The sequence below is a fragment of the Musca domestica genome, unplaced genomic scaffold (assembly GCF_030504385.1).
Source record: "Musca domestica strain aabys unplaced genomic scaffold, Musca_domestica.polishedcontigs.V.1.1 9, whole genome shotgun sequence".
NCBI lineage: Eukaryota > Metazoa > Arthropoda > Insecta > Diptera > Muscidae > Musca > Musca domestica.
In genome coordinates this window covers 16,934,668-16,942,730 of record NW_026712435.1, presented here as the reverse complement: position 1 = coordinate 16,942,730, position 8,063 = coordinate 16,934,668, and positions in this window count along the sequence as shown.

Below are 8,063 nucleotides of genomic sequence, written 5' to 3'. Positions count from 1 at the left end.
CTCTTAATAATAGGGTTTTTTGTGGGGGAGTTTTAAAGAAATTTGTCGTTGTTCTGGAGTTTTCAAGGAATATCTTGTGTCGTGAAGTTTTAAAGAAATGCACACTCGTTTTTATGAAATCCACCACAGTATGGAAGGTATATTAAGTTTGTTATTCCGTTTGTAACACCTCGAAATATAACCCCCATATAACGGTACCTCCCGATATTCGGTATTTTGATGATTTTAGCGACATTATTCATAGGAATTGTTTGAAATTTGGTATTTAAAGTTCGTAATGAAAACTACAGCCTAAGACAGAAAATTGTCTGTACAGGTCTACGTCTTCGTATAGCCCCCATATAACGGTACCTCCCGATATTCGGTATATTGATGATTTTAGCGACATTATTCATCGGAATTGTTTGAAATTTGGTATTTGAAGCTCGTAGTGGATACTACAGCCTATGAAAAAATTGTCTATACACGTCCACGTCTTCGTATAGCCCCCATATAACCGCACCTCCCTATATTCGGCATTTTGATGATTTTAGCGACATTATTCATCGGAATTGTTTCAAATTTGGTATTTAAAGTTCGTAATGGATACTACAGCCTAAGACAGAAAATTGTCTGTGCAGGTTCACATTTTGGCATAGCCCCCATATAATAGTACCTCCCTATATTGATGATTTTATCTACATTATTTACCGATTTTTTTTTCAAGTTTTGCATTTGAATGTTGTAATGGCTTATGGCAAAACTTGCCTATGAAGGTCTCCGTCGTCGTCTAGACCCTAATATGACGGCTACATTTGGTATTTTTAAGATTTTAACAGAGTTTTTAAAATCCGTAAAAATTTGTTTAATTATTAAATTCGGGTATTGGTGGAGGGTATTTAAAGTTCGACCCGGCCGAACTTGTTGAATGTCTCTCGCCGTGACATTTGAAAATCCTTTCAGCCATTATTAAACATCAGTTTCTGAGGAGCCACTCAAGTCCCAGATCTTTAAAAATTCTTCCATCCAAACCCTAAAAAGTCAATAATGAAGCCTTACAAAAGGTCTATAAATATATTTTAAACTCCAAGATCGGGATCGGTGGAAAGGTCCGCAAAAATTCATAACAATATTCACGATTAAAAAAAAACATGGAAGGCCGCGAAAACTTTTTGAAAGGTATTTTTTATGAGACTTTCCACGTCTCAAGTCCTAGAGTTTTTATGATATTCTTTGTCCTGGATTTTTATACCCTCAGCAATATGGCTATAGAGGGAATATACCATTTGATACGGCCAAAACGCGTCTCATCGAAATAATGGTTTAACACCGTAGGTCTCTTTGGACCATATCCGTTTCAGGACATTTGGAGTCGATCTAGCGATTTCCGGCCGTCTATCTATCTGTTGCGCACGATAACTCTCGAAGGTAGCATACGATTCGATCCACACTTGGTACATCGTAATATTGTTATCAAACTTAGATCGAGTTCGGAGCTGGGCAATATCGGTCCACACCTTCTCGTAACGTCCCCACAAAAGGTCGAAACTTAAAAAAAAAATATTTAACTGCACAGAAAGAGAAATAATAATCTGCTTTTGCTCCAACTTTGTAAATCCAAATATTTGCATAAGTGCTAGGTCAGGAGAGAATATGGGCAATATCGGTCCACTCCATTATGTACCTCCCTCACAAAGGGTCAACACTTTGAATAATTATAACTCTTATAAAATGTAATGTAAGAATCCGATTGTCTTCAAATTACACACATCACTATATTTTTGTAAACCCAAGGTATGATGTGAAGATGGTCCACTCCTTCTGGTATCTCCCCCACAAAAAGTGTCAACATTTTGAATATCCTTGAAACTCATAAAACGCAAAATTAACATCTGATTCCATTATTTCCATTAACACAAGACCTGTTATAAAGAAGGTAGAGATCAGGCCTCCCACACAAAGGCTCAAAATTAACACCCATGAACACAAGACCTGTTATAAAGAAGATAGAAATCAGGCCATTCTTTCTGGTACATCCCACACAAAGGGTCAAAGTTTTGAATAACCAAAAAGATTTTAAAATCCGAAATAAGCATCCGGTTCTCTTCATATTTCAAACATTCTATTATTTCTGCTAACACAAGATCTGTTGTGAAGATGGGATATATCTGGTACCTCCCGCACAAAGGGTCAAAATTTTGAATATCCATGAAGTTCGTGATACACGAAATTAATATCCGATTTAATCCCCACATCCCCACCAACACAAGACTCATTATAAAGATGGTAGAGATCGGGCTATTTCTTCTGGTACCTCCCCTACATCGAGTTCAAGATTTTGAAAAAAAAAAACGCTCAAAGAAACTCTCTTCAAATTTCACTCATACAAACATTTTTGAGTGTTTTAGTATATAGTACCTTCCTATATTCGGTATTTTGCCAATTTTAGAAACATTTTTCCATTGAATTATCTCAAAATTGGTAAAAATTTAAATTGCCAGAAAATTGGCCATTCATATTAACGTCTTCGTATAGACCACATAGACTGCATCATCCAATAGAGCAAATGGTGGAGGGTATGGCCCGACCGAACATGGTAGCTTTTTATACCCTCCACCATAGTATGGAGGATATATTAACTTTGTCATTCCGTTTGTAACTCCTCGAAATACTCATGTCAGACCCAACAAAGTATATATATTCTTGATCAGCGTAAAATTCTAAGTCGATTTAGCGATGTCCGTCTGTCTGTCTGTTGTAATCACGCTAGCTTTCGAATGAATTGAGATAGATGGCTAAAATGTTGCACACATGTTTATTTTTCCAGTAGGCAGGTTAAGTTCGTAAATGGGCAATGTAGGTCCACGTTATCATATAGCCCCCAATAACGGTACCTCCCGATATTCGGTATTTTGATGATTATAGCGACATTATTAACCGGAATTGTTTAAAATTTAGTATTAGAAGTTCGAAATGGATACTACAGCCTATGACAGAAAATTGTCTGCCTGTGACATAAAATTGTCTATGCTGGTCCAGGTCTTCGCACAGCTCCGATATAACGGTACCTCCCTATATACGACATTTTGATGATTTTAACTACATTATTCATCGTTTATTTCAAGTTTCGAATTTGAATATGAAAATGGCTTATGACAAACAATGCCTATGTAGGTCCACGTCGTATGAACCCCAACATATCGGCTATATTCGGTATTTTTATACCCTACAACACTAAGTGTTGGTGGTATTATAAGTTTGATTGGGCCAAAAATTATGTAACACCACGAAATATTGAATTCCCACATAGGAAAGTATATATGGATCCTTCTATCTCGCCGAGCTGAGTCGATCTAGCTATGTATGTCCGTCCGTCCGTCTGTCCATGTTAATTTGTAATCACTCTACAGGTCGCAATTATGGACCGATCTTCATGAAATTTAAAATGTAGGTTGGGTTAAGGTCAGAATAGAACCCTATTTCTTTTCGAGATGATCGCATAATATTTAGAGGTTGAAATGCAGTTGCTCTACAGGTCACAATTATAGACCAATCGAAACGAAAGTTAGCATGGGGCTAGAGCTTTTGGCTGGGTAGAAGCCTTCCAATTTTGACGGTTATCGGGTAATATTTAGTGGTTGAAATAGACCATAGCATTTGTGATAAATAAAAGTCAAATTTTCCATTAAACCGCTAATATTTTTAATGCCGGTGAAATCACAAAAAGACGAACAGGTCAATTCTGACCGTTACGTAGATGCCGATAGTAAAAATATCGGATATATATAGCGAAATATATACAATGTATATATACAAAGGAAGAGGATGTTAGCTTATATGCTTGTATCTCCAGAATGGCTGGAGCGATTTTGACAAATTTTGTAAATTTAGAATGCCCTTTTGGCATAAAAGTATAAAATCTAAAAAAATCGCATAAAAAGATGCCAATGATGATGTTAATATAGATTTTGTAGTATTTTGTGACATTTTTTATTTTTTCATATTTTTTATCGCATGCGATTTTTTCAATTTGACTTATGATATTGAAGTGTATATTTTGTAATATTTTTGCACTTTACAACACAGGTTGGGGCTATTATTTATATACAGATTGCAATTATCGTCCGATCCTCACGAAATTTTTCACAAAGGAAGGGTTAGGCTCAGAAGGGCTAATCCTATTGTTTTCAAAGATGTCCGCAATATATTTAGGGGTTAAAATGGACCAGCAACTCAAAATGTTCCTGATTTTGCAGCCGTTATAAAGGTCGCAAATAGAAACCAAAGGACACGAAATCTTGCATGAAGTTAGAATTTAAGACAGCGGGTAGAATGGACCACTGCCACAAAAACTAACAGCATGACGGAGTGCATAAATATTGGGTAAATGTCCCTGATCAGAGTGCTAAGGGTAATATCTGGGCAGTGTTCCGTGACATAATTTCAAAAGAGAAATCTTCCAAAATGGATTTGGACATGAGGGGGCTTCTAATATATTATAGTGTTGTAGGGTATCACATGGTCGGCCCCGCACGGCTATAGCCTTTGCTTACTTGTTAAAATTGTAACAGAATTTTTTTAGGATTTTATTTTTTGGAAATTTTTTTTGAAAATTTCCAAATTCGTTCCAGGAGGATATTCAAAAGTTCGGCCCGGCCGAACTTACTGCTTTTTAACTTGTTTTTATTTACTTTGTCCTTTATCCCCCACTGTGTTGCATGGAAAGCATACAGTTAATGAAAATTGCGACAATAACAAAAAGAATAATTGAACCTAAAGTGATAAAGCTCTGTTTACTACAAAAAAAAAAAAAAAAAAAAAAACAAAGTTGCTCTCCAAAAGTCTTTTTGGATTCTATGAGTTTATGTTTGAGTGTCGAATAACATGGCACAGAACAATTTACGCACACGTACCACATGACAGTTGGACGAATTTGGATATGTAAAAATGTGAATGGGAAAAATAATTAAATTACAAATATAAGTTTCAAGTGTAAATTTACACCAGATATTATTTAACTCAGAAGGGAATGTTAGGGTTTTTACAATAAATACCCACTCCCCACTCAAAATACATTCAAAGTTTTGAGTGAAAATAATTTATTCTTGAAGATTTTCTACGTCATTTCACTTTAATTGATTGTACCCACATACGATTATGATGTGGGAATACAAGGGCAGCATGAGTTCATTCTATTCGTTCGTCCGTTTTCGAGTGGCACTGAACATCAATTAATTAATTAATGAATAGTGCATATCCCCAAATACAAGCCAATACAAAAACTCAAAGATGTGGGTTTAATGTTGGCGTTTTATTTGTTTTTCTACTGCCATTGTCGTCTTCGTTCTGCCTTTTTTTTTGTCTTTAACAAATACAATCCAGCTCAAAGTGACTCATTATTTATGTTCAGCATTTTAGTTTTCATCTTCTTCGTGCATTGAAAATTGAGTGGAAAGTACTCGAATCCAGATTTTATTAGGGAAGGTATCAACACCAATGGATCAACGTAGAACATACACGATATTAGTTCCTTGGTGTTAGTTTGTTAAAAATATACAAATGTAATGAAATGTATGCTTTTTATACCCTCAGCAGAGAGGGTATATATCATTTGATACGGCCAAAACGTGCCTCATCGAAATGACGGTAGTATCCGATTTGGTCCAAACTTGGTACATCGTAATATTATTATCAAACTTAGATCAAGTTCGGAGATGGGCAATATCGGTACCTCCCCCATAAAGGTCGAAATTTTCAAAAAAAAAAAAAAAACTATTTTACTGCACAGAAGGAGAAACGATAATCCGATTTTGATCCAACTTTGAAAATCCTAATAATTCCATCAGTGCTAGGTCAGGTGCGAAAATTAACAACATCGGTCCACTCCATCAAGTAACCCCCCCCCCCACACACATACGGTGAAAATTTTGAATAATTATAACTCTTGTAAAGTGTGATGTAAGAGTCCAATTGTCTTCAAACTTCACACATCCCAACATTTTTATTAATCCAAGGTCGGTGTTAAGGTGGAATATGTCGGTCCACTCCTTCTGGTACCTCACACAAATAAGGTTGAAATTTTCAACAATATATTTTCTGCACAGAAAGAGAAACGATAATCCGATTTTGCTACAACTTTGAAAATCCTAATATGTAAGAGTCCGATTGTCTTCATATTTCATATATTCCAATAGTTTTATTAACCCTATTGTTAAAATGGAATATGCCGGTCCACTCCTTCTGGTACCTCCTCCACAAAAGGTCGAAATTTTGAATATACATGAAGCTCATAAAACGCAAAAATGTACATCCGAGTAGATTTAGACTTGACATATCTAAACATTTCTTTTTTATTTTAATACGGGATCTGTTATAAAAACGGTAGAGATCGAACCATTCCTTCTGGTACCTCCCCACAAAGAGTCAAAGTTCTGAATAACCAAACCGAAATAAGCATCCAACTCCCTTCAAATTTCACACATGCAAACATTTTTGAAGATGATATATATCTGCAAACCCCTTCTGATACCTCACCCACAAAGGGTCACAATTTTCAATACTTTTATCTTTCGTAATTCTTTATTTTTATATCGTATATATTAAGGACCAATACGAAATGGACAATATTGGTCCATTCCTTCGGAACCTACTCCATAGAGGGTCAACAATTTAAATAATCATAACAGAAGTCAAAATATACTCAAATAGTCGAACATTGGGGTGACCTCATGTATACGAAAAGTACTAAACTGTACTAAATTTAGTACAATTTGAATTTGGAGGAACGGATGGAGCTGGAATCCTGAATCCTGAAATTACACATTACTGGCGGAGAGTAGGATTAGGATATGGAGGAAGTTTTCGAAATGTGTACTTATTTGCACGGAAACTACTAAATGGTGCTAAATTGGGTACAATTGCGATTTGGCGGAATCGATGGAGCTTAAATTCTGAAATTTATTAATAAGATTGCTATTGCATTCTAGGACTGAGGAATGTAGGTAGTTTTGGAAATACGTACTTATTTGTACTAAGTGGTACTAAATTTGTTACAATTTAAATTTTCTATGAATCGCTAGAGTTCAGATTTTACTTATGTGTACTAAATGGTACTAAATTTGTTACAATTTGCATTTGGGCGAACCAAGAGTAGTGGAATTCCAAAAAAGTAGGAATAGGGTATGTAGGAAGATTTGTAAATTCGTACTTATGTGTACTATGTGGTACTAAATTTGGTACAAATTGGACTTGTGATAAACCGATGGAGCTGGAATGCTGACATTTGGAATGAGGGCCGCTGATGGAGTGCAGGATAGATGCTTCAAAGGGTTATTGGAAATTTGGACTTTAAATTTATGAAATGTTCTCGAAACTTAATAAACCTCTAAAATGCTATAATTTGGTATTATGTGAACGGATAGAGCTAATAACTTGACAGTTCGATATATGAAGATGGTTTTTGAAATGTGTAGCAAGTGTGAGAACTGTACTAAATGGGACTAAATTTGAAACAGTTTGGTATAGGGTGAGCGGATGAAGGTGGAATTGAGAAAATTTTTATTGTGGTCCCTGTTTCGTAATAATAGATGGTTTTAGATATGTGTACTACGATATGTGCACGAAAAGTACTAAATAGTACAACGTTTGGTACAAGTTGGCTTTGGGTGAACAGATAGTGCTTGAAATCTGAAATATGACATTTGGACATGTGGAAGTGATTTCGGAAATGTGTACTTCAACTGCACGAAAAGTGCTGAATTTTACTACATTTGGTATTGGGCTGATATTGGGTGAAGGGATAGACTGGAATACTAAAATTATATATTGACATCTCTTTTTGTATCCGGGATTGAAATATGGAGTGTGGACTATAATTGTACGAAAAAACTTAATTTGGTATTGGGTGAAGGAATAGAACTGAAATTCTGAAATTTGATATAGATGCCACTGTTGGGGTCTGTAGTTGGGAAAAGTAGGTGATTTTGGAAATGTGTACCATAAACGTTTGAAAAGTGCAAAATGACATAAAATGTGCCGTTGGGTTTTGGGATCGGGATGGAATTCAGAAATTTGGTATCGAAGTC